At 42.6% G+C, this 24579-nt stretch overlaps 1 protein-coding gene across 8 annotated transcripts in view; it reads right to left on the bottom strand.

Annotated features, from left to right (window-relative positions):
* The window catches only part of PTPRM (protein tyrosine phosphatase receptor type M), a 4358319-nt gene that overhangs the window by 1989265 nt on the left and 2344475 nt on the right, over positions 1-24579 (bottom strand). The window lies entirely within an intron of this gene.

The raw sequence follows: 24579 nt of genomic DNA, 5'->3' as shown, positions 1-24579 counted from the left end.
CAAAGCAGCTCCAGTTTCAAACACAAAAGCCCCATGAGAGAGCCAAATTCCTGTCCATTCCAGAGCCTGCAGATGTTGCAGTCCAATCCCCTTCCAGTCTATGCAGTTGTAACTGCATACACTTCTGGGATCTTTGCTGTTGCAGTATGTCTTCCGAGTCCGGACTGTCCAGTCCAGATCTGTGCGCATGCACTGGACTGGTTCAGTAGCAGTCCGGACTTGGGAAATGCCGCTCATGCACGAGTTCCGGTTAATGCATGGAAATGCTGTGAGTGTGCATGTGCGAGTTTCTGGGACTCGTTTATTTTTTATTTTGTTTTGTTTTTTATTCATTTCTTTTCCTTTGTACAGCTGGGGGGGGGGCTGCAGTCCTGCAGCCGAATAGCACAAGCCAGCCCTGGTAGCTTCACCTTCAGCAGTAAAAGGCCTATGAGTGTGGGTGATTCAACACTACAAAACAATGCAAACTAGGCTTAACAAATTAAGTTATTTGCATATCGCCTTACATCAATTTAACTTTATCTGTTGCTTGTGTACTTTTTGCCAACTGCAGGTGAAATTCAGCTGTGCAAGCTCTTTAGGTAGTGCGATATGATAAGTCTGACTACTGCTCCTGCAGAAAGTACATGTGCTTCACTGGGAGGGAAAGAGAGAGAAAACGTTATGGATTTCATGATGGTTGAACTAGTTTGGTTCAGTAGTATTTGTCTATGCTCATCCACCTTAAGTAATGTTTGACTAACAAGAGTAGTGCAGTATATTTCACAGTTTTGCATTTCAGCTTTCTAACCTTTAAACAGGACAATAAGCATACAGGATATATTTGTAGGTATGCAAATTTGGGATTACTAAAAAATGGTGGCTTCCACAGTACAGAAGGACAGAAAGAAAAATAAACTAAACTAACAGATTTGTGTATGCATGCAAGTGTGGGGTTACTGAGATGTAGGTTTACATATGTTAGAGTGATAGGAGGCAAGCCTATCCGTTAGTTCCCACTCTTTGCTACACAACATACAATCTGTAAATCTGACATTTAAACACTTAGAAAAGGCAGCCAGCTAGAGTATGTAGCATATATAAAAATAAAAAAGGAAGCAACTCTAGAAAATGACAAAACTCTTCACAAACAGAAACTCTCATATATTAACAGTCACCTTCATTATCCAGTAACTGTGCTGTTCATACAAACATAAAATCATTTATTACAATAGAAACCTTCAGTAAGTGAGTGGAAACATATAGGTTCATATGTTTATAGGTAGGTACTAGGCTATCTGCCCGAAGGCATTTATAAGCCTAGCCAGAATGTGTTGGCTTTCACTGCCCCCTTAGATTAGTTCCCTGTGCCTCTGTCCAGCAGAACCACTGAAGTGATCCCTGGGGTAAACTTTCTGTTTCCCATCCACTCGTCAAGGTTTCTCTTGAAGAGTGCTAGCGAGGAGCTCTGCCTAATGTAGATTGGAATCTTGTTCCAAAGCATGGGAAGTCTCTGGGACAGGAATCTATCCCTCCAGCATGTCCTATTTATTGTTGTGGTGAGGTTTAGTCCCTAGAGCATGTGGCTCGAGGGGATAAGGTTTTCTTTAGGTGGAGCATATCCATCAATTCTGGGTTGGACATGGCCTTGTATGTCAGGCAGAGATCACCTCTGAGTAGGCGGTATGCAACCGAGTACAGCTGGAGTTTCTTCAGTCGAGCTGCATAGGGCACCTGTTTGAGGCCAGTGATCCTCTTGGTGAGGTACTTCTGTGGTCTTTCCAGCTGTTGCAGGTATCTTGTAAGGTACATCCCAAATGGGGCATTGTACTCTATGATGGGTCTGATGAATGATGAGTAAAGGGGCAGAATGACCTTTTTTGATCTGGACGCAAACCTTTTGTGATTAGGTGGGCCACATAGAAGGATTTTCTAACCACTTTGGCAATGTGATTATCAAAGGAGAGATTACTATCTTCTTAGGTCCCCAGATCCCTTATTATGTTTTCCATATTTAGTGGTAGTTTGTGTGTACTTTGTTTTTTCCAAAGGGGATGACTATGCATTTTTTTGGCATTTAGCTTGAGGCCATGATTTTGACACCAGGTATCCGTCTCAGTGAGCCCCTTTTGGAGGATGTCTGTGGCAGCCGGAGAGTATATTATAACCCCTAGTTTGCAGTCATCTGTGAACTTGGTCAGCCATAGTCCTTTTGTGTTTGTCTGTACCTCTGAGAAGTATATGCCGAACAGGAGAAGTCCTAGGACTGAGCCATGGGGAACGCCACTTGTAACCGGTTTAGAGTCAGACCTAGCTCCTGCAACTCTTACCATGTGGGTTCTGTCTGTGAGCCAATTGGCAACCCATCTTGTCACATAGGGGTTTATGTTCAGGCTGGTGAGCTTGTCTATAATACCAGAATGGGGAATGGTGTCGAAGGTCTTTGCGAGGTCTAGGTAGGCTGTGTGTACCACCTTTCCCTCGTCTACAGCCTTGGTAACTGTCTCAAAGAAGTCCACTGGGTTTAGGAGGCATGATCTGCCCTTAACAAAGCCGAACTGGGTAGGGTCCAGTGTTTGTTGGTTCCCAATGTCTCTGTTAATGAGTTCTATGATGATGCACTCCATAGCCTAGCAGGCCAAGCTAATCAGGCTTATAGGGCGATAGTTCCCAGGATCTGTTGTGGCTCCATCTTTGTGGAGCGGAATAACCATTGCTGTGCGCCACTCTGTGGGTACATAGCCTGTGGAGAGGCTGACTTTGAACAGTGTGTTTAGGTGAGGGGTTAGTTCATCTTTGAGCGCGTGTAAGACGCAGCCTGGGACACCGTCCGGTCCCACTGATGCTGTGTTTTCGGCGTTGGAGAGGGCTGTTTTAACCTGGGTGTCTGTGATTTCAGGGGCTCTACATTCTTCTGGTATGGTTATGGGCCCTTTTGGGGGTGAGAGGGGGGTGAAGTTTGCATTGAACCTGTCTGCCTGGATGTTGGCTATATCGGTTGGTTCAGTGTATTTTGTGCCATTCTGCATTAACTCTGAGCAGATCTGAGCATTTCCACTTAGATTCTTGACATAGATAAAGAATGCCTTGTAGTTATCTTTGGAGTCCTTGGCAAGTTTTCTTTCGAAGCTCACTTTGGATGATTTTATGAGGGATCATAGTTTCTTGCTGATACTGATCAGGGAAGTCTTCCCTTCTTGGGATTTTACTCTTTTCTGTACTAGTTTCCTCCTTCTATTGTATAGCTTGTTTATGACAGGGGTACACCAGACTGGTTTCCTTTTCTTGTAGGAGTGAGTCTTGGTTTTGCTTGGGATAGCACGATCCATGCATTCTTGTAGGCGCCCATAGTATGCATTAGTAAAGGATTTTCCAGCTTGGACAGCATTATCCTTTAGCATGGGGGCTTTGAAACTTTCCACCTCGGTCTTAAGTAATGTAAAGTTTGCTTTTGAAAAGTTTTTCACGGTGGTTTCCTTTTCCGGGGGTGGGGGCGGAATGTGGATATCCAAAGTGATTTTTTTATGGTCAGATCTAACTAGTGAGGGGTTGATCTCCAGTGTGGAACACCGGTCGCCCATGTTGGTGATGACCAGGTCCAATATGTTGTCACCTCTGGTGGGAGTGTTGACCATTTGATCCAGGGTGTTTGAGTTTATAAATTCTAGGAAATGTTGGGCAAGGGAGTTAGCACTTGAGTAGTTCTCCCAGTTAATGTATGGGTAGTTGAAATCACCCAATATCAGGGTGTTTGGTAGGACCTTTATGTTACCCAGTGTTTCCAGAAATACGAAATGGGGGTTCTGGGACATGGTGGGTGATCTGTAGCAAGCAAAATTTGAATTGCAGTTTTGCCCATTGTTAGTTGCACGTGGATGATCTCTGAAGCATCGTGCTGTGCCACTAACCTAGAGGTGTGGATATCCTTGATGAATGTGGATACTTCCCTGCCTTTTGTATTTCAATCCAGGTTCTGTGGCCAAAATGTATGGTATGAGTTATAGCCTGATAGTGCTGGGGTGCTCTCTGGAGCCTTAAACCAGACTTCTGTTACTGCACATATATTGATTTTCTCCATACTGAGGAGTGCCTTGAGTGCATGCATTTTGAGGTTTAGACTTCTGGCATTGAGTAGCATTACCCTCAGATTTTTGTTACTTGTGCTCTTTACGGCGGTGGGTTTGTCTCATGAGCCTTGCCTAAAAAAGGCACTATGGGGGTGGCTGGAGCTTTGGCCAGTATTCAAAAGCCTAAGGGTGACAGGTGCAAGCCATCTCTAGCAAAGAAGCATGGCTTGTTGAGCATGTCATCCCAGGCGGACAGACACTGGATCCTTTTGAATGATACCAGAAACTTGTCCAATTGTTGAAACTGATAATTTTTTCTTTATACTGTGGTATCATTCTTGGTGAGGGCAAGATGTTACTCAGGGTCAGGGTCATACCGGCCTGGGCTACGTGATCAGAGAGCTCTTCCATGTCTCTTTTCATGTAGTCTAGGGAGGTATGCCTCAGGTCAGTCACACCAACATGGACAACTACAGAGTCATATTTGTACTTGTTCTGGAGTGACCTGAGTGCTTGTGTTATGTGGCAGATCCTGGCACCCGACAGGCAGCTAACCATAACCTTCTCCTTATTCAGCCTAGTGAGTGGGACATCAGTGTGCCTGACTACAGAGTCAACTATTACTAGTATGTTATTTTGCCTTAAGGGCTGTGATTGCTTGGCACTCCCTTTATGTGAAGTATGTGTTTTATGGTTTGTGTTGGGGGGTGGAGGTTGCTTTGATGTCTGCTTTGGAGGTCTCTGTTGCTTTTGCAGATTTTTATTTAGAGCCTCCGAGTATGTTTTTGTGTATTTATGTGTGTTTTTTGCCGGTGCTGGTTTAATGTGTTTATGTGAGACTGGTGGTGTGATGCCAATATTTCCCTTCTCATCTTGACTGTCTGATCCAGTCTTGGGTTGAGAGAGCTTAGCCTCCAGTTTGGCTGTATAATTGCATCTCTCGCATGCATTAGTGTTTGGTGGTAGGAGGAGAGGGTTTTCTGTGTACATGACGTAGTTGTAACATTGCCTCAAAATGTCCAGACTCACCAGATGGACTGGAGAGTACACCTGAAACTGCCCTTTGGACATGCCTGGATAGGTACAGTGAACTGTTTTACTGAATGGCTGGTAAGGTCGAATAGAGAGCCTTGTCCTTCTGTACAGTATAGGGGGGTCTAGTGCTAGGGTTTATAAGTGCTTGCTATGAGTTTTGAGCAAGTGCTGGGCTGAGAAATGAATGGCTTGAGTGCTTAAGTTGAAAGTTTGTCTATTTCCAAGGGATAAATTGAAGAGGAGACTTTGTGGAGCCAGGAATAGTTATACCCTAGCTAACCAGCGCTGCCCGACAAGCAAAATCGGGCAAATGCGTTTTTTTATAGCAGGGAAATGAAAGAGATAGAAATTAGCCCAAAATGGCCAATAAACTACTAATTTCTGGGCTGAAACCACTTCTCCAGGGACAGATGGGCTGCTCAAAGCTCCCCTCTCTCACAGGTGAACAGAGAAACATCCTTCTATCCAAGTAAGGTATGGGCAAACACAGAGATTTGTAACACAGCCCTGAATTCAGCACTAACCTGAAAACTGGACTATACTAGCTTAGAAAGGTGTGAAACAGGTATATTTTTTCAGAAAATAAAGCAGATACAATACAAAAAAAACTTTAAATGCACAGAAAAGGATGCTTATTGTTATATATCTCAATTCAGAGTTGTAGTCAATGCCCCTAGTAATAAAATAGGAAGAAACACAAATACAGTAAAAGCAGATGAACAAAGTGCAATTTATATATATATATATATATATATATATATATATATATATATATATATAAAACAATAGAAAACGAACAAACTGATTTAAACAAGTTACCCAATTAACCAGACAAAAGCACAAAACTGAGCCCTGTTCCAGCAGTCTTCAATCAGACAAGTTCTAACTGCACACTCCCACTACTAGGGTGCAGGGGAAACTTCTCCAAAAAAGATGGCCTGGATCAATGCTCAAGTTATACAAACAAACCTGGATTCAGCAGGCCTGAATCTGGTCCTATGCTACAGCAACAAGGCACACCAATTTCAGAAAGAAACAGTTCAAATAAGCAGGCAAAATAAGCCTGTGACCAGAAATTCCCAGCTCAGAAGGGCAGAATCCAGCCTCTCCTCCCACAAGAGTGCAGACCACAAACCTTCTTAATGTAGAATAATTGGCCTGAAGCCCAAGTGCTTAAACCAGAACTAATACACTTTTAGAATAGCAGACACTGAGCCTTCAATCAGCAATTCCCAGCTTAGAAGGATGTAAGCTACCTGTCCTGCCACAACAGTGCAGACCACAAACTTTAATGTAAAACAACCTGTATGAAGACCAAGTGCTTAAATCAAAAGACTTAGAATAACAATTACAATTTAATCAGGCTACTACCAAGCAGTAATAAATGCAGCAGAATAAATAAAATTGAGTACTTTTAAGAAGAGGCAAAAGCAAAATAAAGTAGGAGGAAGCACAAATACAGTAAAAGCAGTACAATTTTTTTTTTTTTTAGTAAAGTGCAAGGAGAGAGGAAGGAAGAACCTAAGTGGGTTGGCCTTCTCAAATCTTCTGTCTGTATTAAGTACAGTGAACACTAGACACATAATATGATCTCACTGTACTCGGTTAAGTGAGCAAATGAGATGGACTCAGGAGGAGTGTTCTAATACAGACTTACAGGAGGGGTGGGCAATTCCAGAGCCACCAACACTAACACCAAAACAAAAACAGGGAGGGTGGCTGGGGACAAACTGCAGAGTGACGCACAGCACACACTATTCAGTGATACACACTTTTAGGTACAGAAAAAATGAAAAACAGTACTTTTAAAACTGCAAGTTTGTACTTAACATCGGCTTCTAATGTAGGTGATTATAGCCAAGCAAGTCTCTCAGACGTTGAGCATAAAATGATTTCTCAAACTTTGTGGCTAGCACTTAAAGTACAGAGGAATCCCTCTAGGCTAACAGTTAAATATCAGATAAAGAAGTGAGAAAACCACCACCCCCTCTTATAGCAGAGAGACACACAGCACACACACTATTCAGTGAAACACACAATTAGGTACAGAAAAATGAAAAACTACTTTTAAAACTGCAAATATATATATATATATATATATATATATATACATAACATAAACATATGTACTACAGATTAGCAGGGAGAAATAAAAGAGAAAAAAATAATATTAATAAAATTAATAAAAATAAAAAAAAAGAATTAATAGAAAATACAATTGGAAGAGTTGTGTGCAAATGTGTCCAGATAGCTTTACAGTAAAAGTAATGCAAATGGCTTTACAATCCTATCCTCAAAACAATTTCGTTTTGGGGAAGTACTGTAAAATTATGCTATCAAATGAAGCCATATTCTGTTGATAAGATATGATTGAGCAGATTGAGATTTCATACTAAATAAGTCTGCCAATCCCATAATCAGGAAGAAAGCAGCAGTCTTGCAAGTTTCACTGTTCTTAGTAAAGTTGAATCTCAGTCAGCTATGAGATGGAGCATGTAATTGATACTATTGGCACAGAGATGGAGCATGTAACTGATGCTACTGGCACAGAGATGGAGCACATAACTGATGCTACTGGCACAGAGATGGAGCACATAACTGATGCTACTGGCACAGAGATGGAGAATGTAACTGATGCTACTGGCACAGAGATGGAGCATGTAGCTGATACTACTGGCACAGAGATGGAGCACGTAACTGATACTACTGGCACAGAGATGGAGCGTGTAACTGATACTACTGGCACAGAGATGGAGCATGTAGCTGATACTACTGGCACAGAGATGGAGCAAGTAACTGATGCTACTGGCACAGAGATGGGCCACGTAACTGATACTACTGGCACAGAGATGGAGCGTGTAACTGATACTACTGGCACAGAGATGGAGAACGTAACTGATGCTACTGGCACAGAGATGGAGCACGTAACTGATGCTACTGACACAGAGGTGGAGCATGTAGCTGATACTACTGGCACAGAGATGGAGCATGTAACTGATGCTACTGGCACAGAGATGGGCCACATAACTGATACTACTGGCACAGAGATGGAGCGTGTAACTGATACTACTGGCACAGAGATGGAGCACGTAACTGATGCTACTGGCACAGAGATGGAGCACATAACTGATGCTACTGGCACAGAGATGGAGAATGTAACTGATGCTACTGGCACAGAGATGGAGCATGTAGCTGATACTACTGGCACAGAGATGGAGCACGTAACTGATGCTACTGGCACAGAGATGGGCCACGTAACTGATACTACTGGCACAGAGATGGAGCGTGTAACCGATACTACTGGCACAGAGATGGAGCACGTAACTGATGCTACTGGCACAGAGATGGAGCACGTAACTGATGCTACTGGCACAGAGATGGAGCATGTAGCTGATACTACTGGCACAGAGATGGATCATGTAACTGATACTACTGGCACAGAGATGGACCATGTAACTGATGCTACTGGCACAGAGATGGACCACGTAACTGATACTTCTGGCACAGAGATGGGCCACGTAACTGATACTACTGGCACAGAGATGGAGCATGTAACTGATACTACTGGCACAGAGATGGAGCATGTAGCTGATACTACTGGCACAGAGATGGACCATGTAACTGATACTACTGGCACAGAGATGGAGCATGTAATGGATACTACTGGCACAGAGATGGAGCATGTAACTGATGCTACTGGCACAGAGATGGAGCACGTAACTGATGCTACTGGCACAGAGATGGACCATGTAACTGATACTACTGGCACAGAGATGGAGCATGTAATGGATACTACTGGCACAGAGATGGAGCATGTAACTGATACTACTGGCACAGAGATGGAGCATGTAACTGATACTCCTGGCACAGAGATGGAGCATGTAACGGATACTACTGGCACAGAGATGGAGCATGTAACGGATACTACTGGCACAGAGATGGAGCATGTAACGGATACTACTGGCACAGAGATGGAGCATGTAACGGATACTACTGGCACAGAGATGGAGCATGTAGCTGATACTACTGGCACAGAGATGGAGCATGTAACGGATACTACTGGCACAGAGATGGAGCACGTAACTGATGCTACTGGCACAGAGATGGAGCACGTAACTGATGCTACTGGCACAGAGATGGAGCATGTAGCTGATACTACTGGCACAGAGATGGATCATGTAACTGATACTACTGGCACAGAGATGGACCATGTAACTGATGCTACTGGCACAGAGATGGACCACGTAACTGATACTTCTGGCACAGAGATGGGCCACGTAACTGATACTACTGGCACAGAGATGGAGCATGTAACTGATACTACTGGCACAGAGATGGAGCATGTAGCTGATACTACTGGCACAGAGATGGACCATGTAACTGATACTACTGGCACAGAGATGGAGCATGTAATGGATACTACTGGCACAGAGATGGAGCATGTAACTGATGCTACTGGCACAGAGATGGAGCACGTAACTGATGCTACTGGCACAGAGATGGACCATGTAACTGATACTACTGGCACAGAGATGGAGCATGTAATGGATACTACTGGCACAGAGATGGAGCATGTAACTGATACTACTGGCACAGAGATGGAGCATGTAACTGATACTCCTGGCACAGAGATGGAGCATGTAACGGATACTACTGGCACAGAGATGGAGCATGTAACGGATACTACTGGCACAGAGATGGAGCATGTAACGGATACTACTGGCACAGAGATGGAGCATGTAACGGATACTACTGGCACAGAGATGGAGCATGTAGCTGATACTACTGGCACAGAGATGGAGCATGTAACGGATACGACTGACACATGCTTGTTCAAAGGTGAATAGGTTGTTACTATGCTAATGACCACCAGGGACCACCAGGGAACGTATAAGCCTAAGCACACCCCCCAAACTATTTGGGTACCAAGTGTTATACGGGGGAGGGGGTCATGTTAGTAGGCAGGTAGCTAAGGATTTGTAGGGGGAGTTAGTTAAGATAAAACTTAAACATAAGGGACATGTGGGCCAAAATGGGGGTAAATTTACACTTTCCCAACCAATTGTCAAGGTTTTGTTTGAGTAACTTCAGGGATGAACTCTGTTTGACATGGATGGGGAAGAATATTTCCATGTGCAGAGATCCTCTGAGACACATATCTGTCTCTCCAGCATGTTCTGTTTATGTCACAAGGGAAGTTCATATCCCTGGATCTAGTGTTTAGGGTGCTGTTTGTTTTCTGCATGTGCAAAATATCCAGGAATTTGTCTGTGTTAAACCCACTTACAAAATGTTTGTGTTTTGGGGGGAATCTATAACAGCTCCCAGCTTACAGTCATCAGTGAACTTGGCGAGCCAGAGGCATTTAACATTAGCCTTGACCTCCAAGAATTAGATTGCAAAGAGGACAGAGCCCTGCGGTACTCCACTGATGACCAGTCTCTTGAGGGAGGTGGTCTTACTGATCCTGACCTCTGTCTGTGAGCCAGTCAGCAATCCAGAAAGGTATGTAAGGGTTTACTCCTAGCTCAGAGAGCTTGTTAATGCCTGAGTGAGGTATTGTATCAAATGCCTTAGTCAGGTCAAGATACACAATATGCACTGTTTTACCTTTGTCCATTGTCTTGATGACCCACTCAAAGAAGTCTTCCAGGTTAGGTAGGCATAAACTTCACTTAACAAAGCCAAATTAGGGTGGGTCCAGTGTCTGTAGGTCTTCAATGTCCTTGTTTATTATATCCATGATAATTTGTTCCATGGTTTTGCATATTAGGCTTGTTAGACAGTTGGATCTGTAGTTTCCTGGTTTGTTCAATGGCCCACCCTTGTGGAGGGGAATTACTGCTGCAGTCCTCCATTTACTTGCAATATAACCCATTTCAAGGTTGTAGTCGAAGAGTAACACAAATGGCCCTGACAGGTCATATTTTAGACTGTTCAGGAGGCAACTGAGGATGTTTTCTGGACACAACAAGGCATTGTTCTTGGCTTTCGCAGGTACTGCCAGCACCTGAACTCTGTTGATGGTTGGGGGAAGTATGCTGGAGGCATTTTCACCTGCTGTAGCTGGAGGGGAGTGGGGGTGAAGTCTGAGCTGAATTTATCAAGCAACAGTCTATTTTTTAAACTAAGCGTTTATCAACCACGTCACAAAGACATGCATCTGGAGTATTTTTCCCGAACCTCAGCTGAAAACTGGCTTCGTTCCAAGTTGGACTTTCTCGGTAAACAAATGTTAAATAAAATAAAAAATAAATAAATACATAGATTTGCTGTCACCCTGATCAGTGTAAGTGGTACCATTCATTACCAATTCAGTACAGGTGTTGTGTGTTATCTCTGAGGCTATCCTGACGTCGTAGCTGGCCTTGTACTTAGTTAGGCTTCTTAGTTTCTTGTTTAGTTTTATAAGAGAACACTTGTCTTTTAAGGGAGTTGCTTTTCCTGATTTTGGCCATTAATTTTCTTATTTTATTATTCTACCCTGTTTAGGTGAGGACTTCACCAGAGGGGGCTGTATTTAGTGCTTGCTTTGGGTTTATTTCTCGTAGGTATGGCAGCCTCTATGCAGCCATTTACATGTTGCACATTGACTTTTTGAATAATTCTGCATAAGTAGCTGTGGTCTCGGGGTTGGGGGGACCCTTGAATTTTGACAAACTGTCACTTAACAGGATGGGGTTTGCCTTTTAATTGTTCCTAACTGTTACTGCTTTAGCTGGGTTTTCTGGGTTGATTTTTACTTCAAATAAGATAACATTGTGATCTAACCTCACTAGTGAGAATTTGACATGGGGGGATCATAGCTCTCCCATGTTGATGAGTACCAGATCAAGTTAGTTTGATCCTCCGGTTGAAGCTTGCACTACCTGTTCTAGGGTGTTGGTGTTAATATAGTCCAAGAAGGGTTGTGCCTGTGAGTATGAGGCAGTGTACATTTCCCAGTGTTTGATTGGATGGCTGGATGGTGCATGTCTCTAGTAGGTTTAGATAACAATTATGAGACTCTAGCCATGATACGGTAAGGGACCCCACCTACGGTGACGTTGCATGTGGATGAGCTCCATGGTACCATTCTGTTTAACCAACCTGAAGGTATGTTTGTTGCTAACATAGATTGAAACACCTCTACCTTTGGCTGCAGTGTGTGCTGTTTTTAGGTTCATAGGTAGGTACTAGGTTATCTGCCCGAGGGCATTTATAAGCCTAGCCAGAGTGTGTCAGCTTTCGCCACCCCATTGATTAATTAACTGAGCCTCTGTCAAGAACAGCCAATGAAGTGATCCCAGGGGTGTATTTTCTGTTACCCATCCACTCGTCACGGTTTCTCTTGAAGAGTGTTAGTGAGGGGCTCTGCCTAATGTAGTTAGGAATTTTGTTCCAAAGCATGGGGAGTCTCTGTGACAGGAATCTATCCCTCCAGCATGTTCTATTTATTGTTGTGGTGAGGTTTAGCTCACTAGAGCGAGTGGCTCGCAGTGACTTGGATTTCTTTAGGTGGAACATGTCCATCAATTCTGAGTTGGACATGGCTTTTTAAGTCAGGCAGAGATCACCTCTGAGTAAGCGATATGCCACTGAGTACATCTGGAGTACAGCTGGAGTTTTTCCAGTCAGGTTGCATAGGACATATGTTTGAGGCCAGTAATCCTCTTGGTGAGGTACTTTTGTGGTCTTTCCAGCTGTTGGAAGTGTCTTGTGAGGTACATCCCAAACGGGCATTGTACTCTATGATGGGTCTGATGAGTGACGAGTAGAGGGGCACTATAACCTCTTTATTTCTAGAGGCGAACCCTTTAGTAATTAGATGGGCTACATAGAAGGATTTCCTAACTACTTTGGCAATATGATTGTCAAAAGAGAGATTACTATCTACCTGGGTCCCCAGATCTCTTATTACCTCTTCTGTATTAAGGGGGCTGCCATCTATGTGGTAATTCCTGGGTGTTTTGTTTTTCCCAAATGGCATGATTATGCATTTTTTGGCATTTAGCTTGTGACCATGAATTTGACACCAGGTGTCCATCTCAGTAAGGCCCTTTTGGAGAATGTCCATGTCAGCCGGACAGTCAATTATGGCTCCTAGTTTGCAGTCATCGGCGAACATGGTTAGCCATAGTCCTCCTGTGTTTGCCTGTACTTCTGAGATTCTGAGAAGTATATGCCGAACAGTAGGGGTCCCAGGACCGAGCCTTGTGGGGCACCACTTGTGACTAGTTTAGAGTCAGAACTGGAGCCCACTATTCTTACTGTATGAGTTCTGTCTGTAAGCCAGTTGGTAACCCATCTCATGACGTAGGGGTTTATGTTCAGGCTTGTGAGTTTGTCTATAATTCCAGAGTGGGGAATGGTGTCAAAAGCCTTGGCGAGGTTAAGGTAGGCTGTGTGAACTACCTTACCCTCATCTATGGCCTTGGTGACTGTCTCGAAGAAGTCAACCAGGTTTTGTAGGCATGATCTGCCCTTAACAAAGCCAAACTGGGTCGGGTCAAGTGTTTGGAGGTTCCCAATGTCTTTGTTAATGAGTTCCATGATGATGCATTCCACAGCCTTGCAGACCAGGCTAGTCAGGCTTATGTGGCGATAGTTACCAGGGTCAGTTGTGGCCCCTCTTTTGTGGAGCGGAATAACCATTGCTGTGCGCCATTTTATGGGCACATAGCCTGTGGAGAGGCTGAGATTGGACAGTGTGTTTAGGTGGGGGGTTAGTTCGTTCTGTAGTTCATGCAAGACGCAGCCTGGGACACCATCTGGCCCCATTGATGCTGTGCTTTTGGCTTTTGAAAGGGCTGTTTTCACCTGTGCGTCTGTGATTTCCAGGACACTACACTTTTCTGGTATTGTTGTGGGCACTTTTGGGGGTGAGAAGGGGGTGAAGTTTGCACTGAATCTATCTGCCAGGATGTTTGCAATATCAGTAGGTTCAGTATATTTTGTGCTATTTTGCACTAGCTCAGAGCATATCTGCGAGTTGCCACTTAAATTCTTGACATAGCTAAAGAAGGCTTTGTGGTTATCTTTCGAATCCTTGGCTATTTTTCTTTCCAAGTTAGCTTTGAAGGATTGTATGAGGGACCATAGTTTCTTACTGATACTGATCAGGGATGCCTTTCCTTCTTGGGATTTGCTTTTTTTCTGAACTAGTTTCCTCCTTCTATTGTATAGCCTGTTTATAGCAGGGGTCCACCAGACTGGTTTCCTTCTCTTAGGGGAGTGAGTCTTGGTTTTGCTAAGGATGGCATGATCCATGCATCCTTGTAGGAGCTCAAAGAGTGCATTTCTAAAGGTTCCTGCATCTTGGACACTGTTATCCTTTAGCGTGGGGGCTGTGAAACTTACCACCTCTGTTTTAAGTAAGGTGAAGTTTGCTATAGAAATGTTTTTCACTGTGGTTTCCTTGGTTGGAGGTGGTGGTATGGTGTAGACATCCAGAGTGATTAGTTTATGGTCTGATCTAACCAGTGACGGGTTGACCCTCCGGTGTGGAACACCTGTCGCCCATGGTGGTGATGACCAGATACAGTATGTTTCACCTCTGGTAGGGGAGTTTACCAGCTGATCCAGGGCATTTGAGTTGATAAATTCCAGGAAACGCTGGACCTGGAAGTTTATACTTGAGTAGTTTTCCCAGTTAACGGTAGGGTAATTGAAATCGCCCAATATCAGGGTGTTCGGTAGGACCTTCATATTTTCCAGTGTCTCTAGAAAGGCGGAATGGTGGTCCTGGGTCATGGAGGGTGATCTGTAGCAGGCCACAATTTGCATTGCAGATTTGCCTGATGTTAGTTGCATATAGATGATCTCGGAGGTATCATGCTGTGCCACTAACCTGGAGGTGTAGGTATCCTTGATGAATATGGATACACCCCCTCCTTTTGTGTTTCGGTCCATGTTCTGTGGCCAAAATGTGTGGTATGAGTTGTAGCCCAGTAGTGCTGGGGTGCTCTGTGGAGCCTTGAACCAGGTTTCATTTACTGCACAGATGTCGACATTCTCCATACTGAGGAGTGCTTCGAGCGTGTGCATTTTGAGATTTAAACTCCTGGCGTTGAGTAGCATAACCCTCATTTTTTTATTTGTGCTGTTTACGGAGGTGGGTTTGACTTTTGAGCCTTGCCTAAAAAAGGCACTATGGGGGCAGCAAGAGCCTTGGCCAGTATTTGAAAGCTTAGGGGTGACAGGTGCAAGCCGTCTCTTGCGAAGCAATGAGGCTTGACGAGCATGTTGTCCCAGGCTGACAGACACTGGATCCCCTTTGAATGACACCAGAAGCTTAGCCAATTGTTGAAATTGATAATTTTTTCTTTATCATTCTGTATCATTCTTGGTGAGGGCAGGATGCTGCTCAGGGTCAGGGCCATACCCGCCTGGGCTACATGATCAGAGAGCTCTTCCATGTCTCTTTTCATGTAGTCCAGGGAGGTACGTCTCAGGTCATTCACACCAACATGAACAATGACAGAGTCATATTTGTACTTATTCTGGAGTGACCTGAGTGCTTGTGCTATGTGGCGGATTCTGGCTCCCGACAGGCAGCTAACAGTAACCTTCTCCTTGTCCAGCCTAGTGAGTGGGACGTCAGTGTGCCTGACTATAGAGTCGCCTATTACTAGTGTGTTAGGTATGTTATTTCACCTTAAGGGCTGTGATTGTACGGCACACTGATTTTGTGTTTTATGTGTTGTCTGGTTTGTGACGGGAGGTGCAGGTTTTTTGTGTGTCTGCTTTGGAGGTCTCTGATGCTTTTTCAGGTTTTTATTTAGAGCCTCCGAGTATGATTTTGAGTATTTATGTGTATTTTTTGACAGTGCTGGTTTAGTATGTCTATGTGAGGCTGGAGGTGTGGTGCAAGTGTTAACCTTCTCCTTTTTGGTTTAAATGTGTGGAAGGCACTGTAACCTTGCACTTTCAAGTTACTTTAAACCAAGTCTCAGTCACAGCACAGATGTCTACATTCTCCAGAGTGAGGAGGGCTTGAAGAGTGTGAACTTTTTTGTTTAGGCTTCAAGCATTAGGCAGGAACACCTTAGAGTTGCTTGTAAACTATTTAACTTTGCTGGTAGTTTTGTCTTTTTGGCAATACTTTAAAATGCTTAAGGGGGCACAAAAAGTTTTAGACAATATCCCAGAGCCTTGGGGGGATAGTTGCAGCCCATCTTTGACAAAGCAATGTGGTCTGTTGACCATGTTCTGTCATGCTGAAACTAAGTCAATTATTTATTAAAATCTATAATTTTTTTGTTCCTTGTTTGGTATCATCCTTGGTGAAGGTAGAATGCTGCTGAAAGCAAGGCTCATACCTAACTGTGCTACATACTCCGAAAGGTCCATTATGTCTCTTTTCATATAATCCAGTGAGGTATGTCTCAGGTCATTTACACCCATATGGGCTAATATTGATAGATAGGGTGCAGTAACTTGAGTGTGTGTGTGTGTGTGTGTGTGTGCGTGTGTGTGTGTGTGACATGGTGGATCCTGCATCTAGTCAGGCAAGTAACTAATTTCTTCTCCTTGTCCCACCTGGTGAGTGGGGCATGTGTTTGCTGCACAATGGAGTCCCACATGAAAAGAGTGTTAGGTATAGTGTATGCTTGCCTTATGAGCTTTGCTCTTGAGGAATCATTGGGTGTAGGGTTATGTGAGTTGTTTGGTGTTGCTTTAGTTTTTGCTGAGGAACAGTGTTGCCATTAGGTGGCTTTGGAGGGCTTTGAGATTTGGAAAGGTTTTTTATAAGGCAATCTGCGTGTGTGTGTGTGTGTGTGTGTGTGTGTGTGTGTGTGTGTGTGTGTGTGTGTGTGTGAGGGATGTAGTGTTGGTATTCCTGACACTTCATTTGCATGTAATATTTTTGCCTCCAAGGAAATTGTGTATTTACATCTCTGGCATACTGCTCTATTTTTGTAGTGATTAACTTACTATCTGACAGTATGAGACAATTGTTACATTGCCTTAGGATGTCAAAAATTGCCAAGCTGGCTGCAGACACATTTAAAAATTGTATATTAATGTTGTCTGGACCTGTAATAGGCTTGGCTGTTTAGGATTAAGGATTGGGCTTTAACAGGGGTTTCCTATAGGTAGAATACCCCAGTCCTGCACCTGGCTGCTGTCTGATCCTGGCCTGGCGTCTTTTTCCTCTGTACCCTGATCTTCACTGTGCTGTTCCAGCCTATAATTCTTCTGAGAATCTACCTACCAGCTGACAAAGGACCCATGGTTTTGTCTTGTTGCCTCTACTCCCTGCACTCTCTGATAAGGAATTAAGAAATACCCTGATCTTCACTGTGCTGTTCCAGCCTATAATTCTTCTGAGAATCTACCTACCAGCTGACAAAGGACCCATGGTTTTGTCTTTTTGCCTCTACTCCCTGCACTCTCTGTTAAGGAATTAAGAAATACCCTGATCTTCACTGTGCTGTTCCAGCCTATAATGCTTCTGAGAATCTACCTACCAGCTGACAAAGGACCCATGGTTTCGTCTTGTTGCCTCTACTCCCTGCACTCTCTGTTAAGGAATTAAGAAATACCCTGATATTCACTGTGCTGTTCCAGCCTATAATTCTTCTGAGAATCTACCTACCAGCTGACAAAGGACCCATGGTTTCGTCTTGTTGCCTCTACTCCCTGCACTCTCTGTTAAGGAATTAAGAAATACCCTGATCTTCACTGTGCTGTTCCAGCCTATACTTCTTCTGAGAATCTACCTACCAGCTTACAAAGGACCCATGGTTTCGTCTTGTTGCCTCTACTCCCTGCACTCTCTGTTAAGGAATTAAGAAATACCCTGATCTTCACTGTGCTGTTCCAGCCTATAATTCTTCTGAGAATCTACCTACCAGCTGACAAAGGACCCATAGTTTTGTCTTGTTGCCTCTACTCCCTGCACTCTCTGTTAAGGAATTAAGAAATACCCTGATCTTCACTGTGCTGTTCCAGCCTATAATTCTTCTGAGAATCTACCTACCAGCTGACAAAGGACCCATGGTTTCATCTTGTTGCCTCTACACCCTGCACTCTCTGTTAAGGAATTAAGAAATACCCTGATCTTCACTGTGCTGTTCCAGCCTATAATTCTTCTGAGAATCTACCTACCAGCTGACAAAGGACCCATGGTGAATACCTCACTAAAAGAATCACAGACCTAAAGCAGATGCCCTACGCTGACCGCCTTAAAAAACTCCAGCTATAATCTGTCGCATATCATCTACTCAGAGGCGATCTTTGCTTAACATACAAGGCCATGTCAAACCCAGAGCTGTTGGACATGCTACACTTAAAGAAATCCCAATCCCTCAGAGCCACACGCTCCAGGGATCTAAACCTTGTCATCACAATAAACAAAACATGCTGGAGGGATAGGTTCCTGACCCAGAGACTCCCCAGACTCTGGAATAGATTGCCCATACATGTCAAGCAGAGTGCCTCTTTGGTCCTCTTCAAAAGGAACCTTGACGATTGGATGGGAGAAAGGAAATTCACCCCAGGGATCACGTCAGTCTCCCTGCTAGACAGGGGTCCAGGGAAGTAAATAGTGTGGGAAGAAATAGCCAGGGAATTGTTATGGCTAGACTTGTATAGGCCCTAGGGCTGATAGCCTAGTACCAACCTATGAACCTATGAACCTATGGTTTCATCTTGTTGCCCCTACTCCCTGCACTCTCTGTTAAGGAATTAAGAAAGTATGTTTCCATAGCCTACCTGTAAAGCATAGTACTGATCACTGTAGCTTTAGGGGTTCTAAAGTAAGCTCTGAGGACAGTCAGCCAGTAGCCTCCCTCCCCCCAAACTAGCTACCTTGTTGACCTTACTACTACATCACCTATTAGTATCCCTCTTACTACCTTTCCCCCTTTTTGTAATCTGCCATAGCCTACCTTCCTTTTGTAGCTGCTTGTACTTCTAGCTTTGCCCTGTAGGTGGCACCACTATCCATTCCAAGATTTATTCTGCTTTTCCTTTGTTCCTCTGCTTTATCTATTTTAAACTTATTTTACCTTAAACGACTCCGAAATTACAATATACCCTCTATTTTATCTCAGTATACACTCCTGTGTCTCTAACAGACCTCTAACTTTTCTCTGCTCCTTCTCTCCTTAGACATACTTGACTTACCTTCTAGACTGAGCTCTACTGATTGTTTCTCCTCCAGCTGCTCCATAGTCTGTTTCTACCCCGCTCCGTTCGCCCTATGGGCTCACTCCGCTCCCCTACCCTACCCCCAATTCCCACCCACCCCCACTGGTCCTACACTTATACTTCACTGCCACTCCCCCTTCCTATCTCCACCTATCACATACCACTACATCACCAAGCCACTCCCATAACTCTCTCACCTGATTAGTACTACTAATCTGTCTTTCTTACCACTCCCTCTGTCTTCTAACCTTAACTACACTACTCTACCTCCTATCTAACCCTGTTAACTACTTACCAACTTAACATATAACCTGCTCAACATCTTCAAACACTTTGTCTTCTTACTACAATACATACTAACACTAACTATTCCCTACTTAAATCCTCTTACCATGGCTTCTACAAATAAAATTAATTTAACCAAATTACTACTCTTAACTACCACACTAGCAATTCTTACCATACCATACTCACTTACCTCCTATGAATATCTTTCATTATCTGAACAAAACCATCATAACCAACAAACATTACCATCCTCATTCACCTTCTCTCTTAACCATAGTAACATAACCTATGTTTCTAATTACTCTTTACCTAAATTCCACAAAACAACTCACATTATTCACTTCTCTACCAAGAAGACTCTTAATAGCCTTCATAAACTCTTAAAATCTCTACAATACCCCCAGCAACACCCCCTCCTAGATGGTGACATTCATCCAAACCCTGGCCCCTATACTGACGCCATAACTAACCCTACCAATGTAACAGTACCTATAACTTCTACAATTATTAAACCAACTAACTCCCTTCTGATAGCTCACCTTAACAAAAGAAGTATAAACAATAAAATTTCCCACCTGCATGCACTCCTTGATGTACACTCATTTGACATTCTATGTCTTACAGAAACTTGGCTAAAACCATCTACTCTCGGCCAAGAAATTAGCCCTCCTGGCTATAACATCCTCAGAAATGACCGTAAAATGATAAAAGGTTGGGGTATAGCCATTCTTTACAAATCGCACCTACAAATTTCCCTCATTAATGTGCTCCCATCAATAGATACCAAATCTGAAACCCTAACTATCAAACTCCAAATCAATAACTCTAAATCAATCTATATAATTTGCATGTATCTACCTCCAGGTAACAATACAAATTCTCTAGAAAACTTGCTTAGTCATTTCTCTACCCATCTACCCCAGGAGACCATTGTACTTGGTGACATTAATATAGACTGGTCTTCTTGTAGTTCTCTCAACCCCACCAACCATATAAATCTCTTTGGATTCTCTCAACTAATTACAACTCCTACAAGAATCCATAAACCCACTAACAAGGAAAGTACTCTGGATTGGATCCTTATTAACAGCCACCCTGAATCTTATACTCCAGGAACCCTCCCAGATGATATCAGTGACCACACACTTACCTACATTATTAAACAAAAAACCCACATTCCCTCCACACATAATCTCAAATACTCCCGGTCAAAAAAAAGTTTTAACCCAGACAGCTTCTTAACCGAATTGCAAGCTTGTGACTGGTCACCACTAACCTATCTAGAACTAGACGAAGCAGTTACCTACTTCAACACTAAATTTCTTAATATCCTAGACTCCCATGCCCCTTATCGCTCAACTAGAATAAAATCCAAATGTGCCCCCTGGCTCACAAAACAAACCAGGCAAAAGATACACTTCAGAAATAAAATCTGGGCTAATTGGAGATCTACCAAATGTCCAACAACCCACCTCCAATTTAAACAACTAAGAAATTCCACCAAAAAAGATATTCTTAGAGAAAAAAAGATTACTACCTCGGCCTCCAACAAACCAATCAATAAACCCCACAAAAATTCTGGAGTGGGATAAACAAACTTCTTCAACCAGGCCACACCACCACTCCAAACCCAACCGGTTTTAATAGTAACAACTCCAACCTGATCCCTGATGCCTTTAATAACTACTTTACAGAAGCCATTCAAACCCTAGCCAATTCTTTACCTCCTCTCACTGCTTCTCAACCAAATATCTGCAATACTTCTTTACCTACCTTTCAAATACAACCTGTATCTACATCTTTCATCTGTAGGCTACTTCAAAAATTGAAGCCTTGCACCCCTTCTGCTGACCAACTCCCATCTGAATACCTAAAAATAGCCACTAAAGCCGTAGATTATCCTATCTCTATCCTTATTAACAGATCTATCTCTGAGGGCAAGATCCCTGCTCTATGGAAGATATCCCATATCATCCCTCTACATAAAGGAGGAAAATCTACTGAGCTTTCTAACTATCGCCCTATTGCCCTACTGTCCCCATTAGTTAAGATAATGGAAAAATGTATTCACAAACAGCTACTCAACCACTTATTACAAAATAACCTACTAGCAAACTGCCAACATGGTTTTAGGCCGTTCCACAGTACATCAACTGCCCTTCTATCCTTTACTGACTCCATAATAAAAATCGTAACAATAACTTATATTCCTCTGCATTATTTATTGACCTGTCAAAAGCCTTTGACATGGTTAACCACAACCTACTGCTAGACAAACTAAAGGCTCACTCTCTAGATCCTCAAGCCATACAATGGTTTAGATCTTATCTGGAAAATAGACAGCAAGCAGTACTTTGGCATAACATCCTGTCTTCACTACTACCAGTAAAAATAGGAGTACCCCAGGGCTCTATCTTAGGTCCCCTACTCTTCTCCTTATTTATTAACAACTTACATACTAACATACCCCAAGCCACTTGTATTCAGTATGCAGATGACTCCACCTTAATCTGTACAGCCAAGAGTATAACCTCTCTCCACTCTCTCACCCAAACTATTTTTAAGAAGGTTGAAAACTGGTTTATGCAACACTGCCTCCTCCTAAATCCCAAAAAAACAAAACTACTACTCTTTACTCCTACTCATAAATCACCTGTTCCTTCCTTCTCCATAACCTCTAACAATGGTACCAACATTACCCCAGAAACTACAACCCGCCTACTAGGTGTAACTACTGATAATCAACTCAACTATGACATACACATTAATTCAACTATTAAGTCTGTCAACAAAAAACTTGGCACCCTCTATAGAATAAAATCCTTTCTTACCCCTCCTGCAAGGAAAACAATTGCCCAGACTCACCTCATTTCCACCCTTTTCTATGCCTCTGTTATATACACCAACCTATCCAAAAACAACCTCTCTAAACTCTCTACCTGTTATAATAGCATAACTAGATTCATCACAAGCTCCCCCTTTAAAACTCACCACTGCCTTAACCTCAAACAGCTTGGCTGGCTAGAACTTCATAACCCCATACTCTATCAACTACTTATTACTCAGAAGATCCTATACCACCCTAATAATACCCCTATCCTCACTAATCTTATTACACCTTATACGAATCTACCTACACTACGCTCTGCTAACAAACTTCTAGTCTCCTCTAATAAAGCTAACAACAAAGCTGGGGATTCACTCTTCTCAAACACTGCAGGAAAATTCTGGAATCAGCTTCCTGCTGACTTAACTTCCCTTGCTTCTACTTCTCTTTTTAAAAAACATCTTAAAGAACATCTCAAAGCTCATTGGCTCTGTCCATGCACTAACCCAGACTGACATCTTTTCTCACTTCTATCCATAACCCTATACACGACTCCTATAACCTCTACCTCCAAATTGACTTACTACTACTGACTCTTACTCAGGAAGTTTAGAATAATATATATATTCTTTTCCCTTTTCTAAGACTTGCTTATACCTTCTACTGTGAGTTGTAGAATTGTTTAGTTTAATTTCCACTAAAAGTGTTTAGTTTTACAAATTTATTTTATAACTGTTCTCTGTCAGAGTGCTAACTCTGTATTGTACTTCTCATAGTTATATGCATTGTTAAATTTCCCATTTTTTTTTCTCGGAGCTTTTCTCCCCGGGCCTCTACTGAAAATGGACATATATCCAGCTAGACTAGCCCGGTCAACAAATGTAAAATAAAATAAATAAAATAAAATAATTTCTGGGGTTAAGGGCATGATGTTATATAATGCCAGGATATGCTAATGCTATTTGGTGGACAAGCTAACTGCTCTAAGCTTATTTCTGCACAATGCCACATTTTGCTGTCTAGGCATTTTCTACTACAGAGGGCACTGCTAATTGTCTCAGCCAGGTGGGCAGCTCTGTGCTGAGAACAAAGGTTTGAAAATTGACTATGTTGCCCTGTAGCCAATAAATAACCACACTCTGAGCTTCCTGCACTGCTTCCCAACTTAGAGACCAGGTAAACACCTCCCACCACAAGAAGTATGATCATGGAATCTCTTAATATAAAAGCACAGCAGAAGCAGCTCTCAAGTGCGGATTAAACAAACAAAAAAAAAAATACCAAACAAATACGTCTCTGGCTAATTTGCCCTTCTGTAGAGAGATTAGGAAGCACACAGACTAGAAAGTCAAACAGAGACATTACTATTTTTGCCATCAAATAAAATAAATGCTTTAAAAATGCTAAAAAACAGTAATGATCTCTATAAAGGAAATAAGAGGATATTTAATCTAGAGTATAGATGAAGTCTTTACAACTGCTCATAAATCAGTGATAAATATAATGGAACAAGGGCTACTTAATGTTGGAATTCACTATTACCAATTTGTGATAGAGAAATTAAGCTTTCCTTTGTAAATTAATATTGTCCCTTGGCACAACTCCTGCTGACCATCAGCTCCTGGTCATGCTGTTATTGTTAGCAAAATCTGCATCTCTGGTACTGCGCCCCATACCACCACCCACCCAACACACCCTCCAACCCCTCTCTAATGCCCAGGGCTGAGAACACCTAGGCTATTGGCATTATTGTTGCTTCAGTTACTATAAAGAGAGCATAAGAACAGCACAAAAGACTGAAATAGTCACATCTTTTGTTGTACTGTATAGTTGTGTGTACAGCAAACATTATTTCAAACTAAATATTATCGTACAGTGCAGATGTGATTCCATCAGAAAGGAAATGCATAGTTTTTACAAAACGTGTATTTTTGGGTCATGCATGCAACTAAAAATAAACTCTGATGCTTGGAGGTAAGCTCATGTATCACACTGGAAGACCACTATACGTCTAACTTAAAAATAATATATCATTTAGAGATGTTGACAGGATAAATGCATAATCTTGCTCATGAAAGGATATTGATGAATCCTTCCCCAAACTGTCACATCTAATAAGAACTAAACAGCTGTCAGAATATGTATTATTCATTTTGGCATCTAATGTAGAGTGCAAATGGTTTAGAAGATTCAGAATGCAAAGTCTTGCTGGAATTGAATAATCTATAGTTTGACCACATTCTTTTA

Source organism: Protopterus annectens, chromosome 3.part1 (assembly GCF_019279795.1).
Source record: "Protopterus annectens isolate FY-2018-M chromosome 3.part1, PAN1.0, whole genome shotgun sequence".
Taxonomy (NCBI): domain Eukaryota; kingdom Metazoa; phylum Chordata; order Ceratodontiformes; family Protopteridae; genus Protopterus; species Protopterus annectens.
This window is presented reverse-complemented; position numbering and strand designations above follow the sequence as displayed.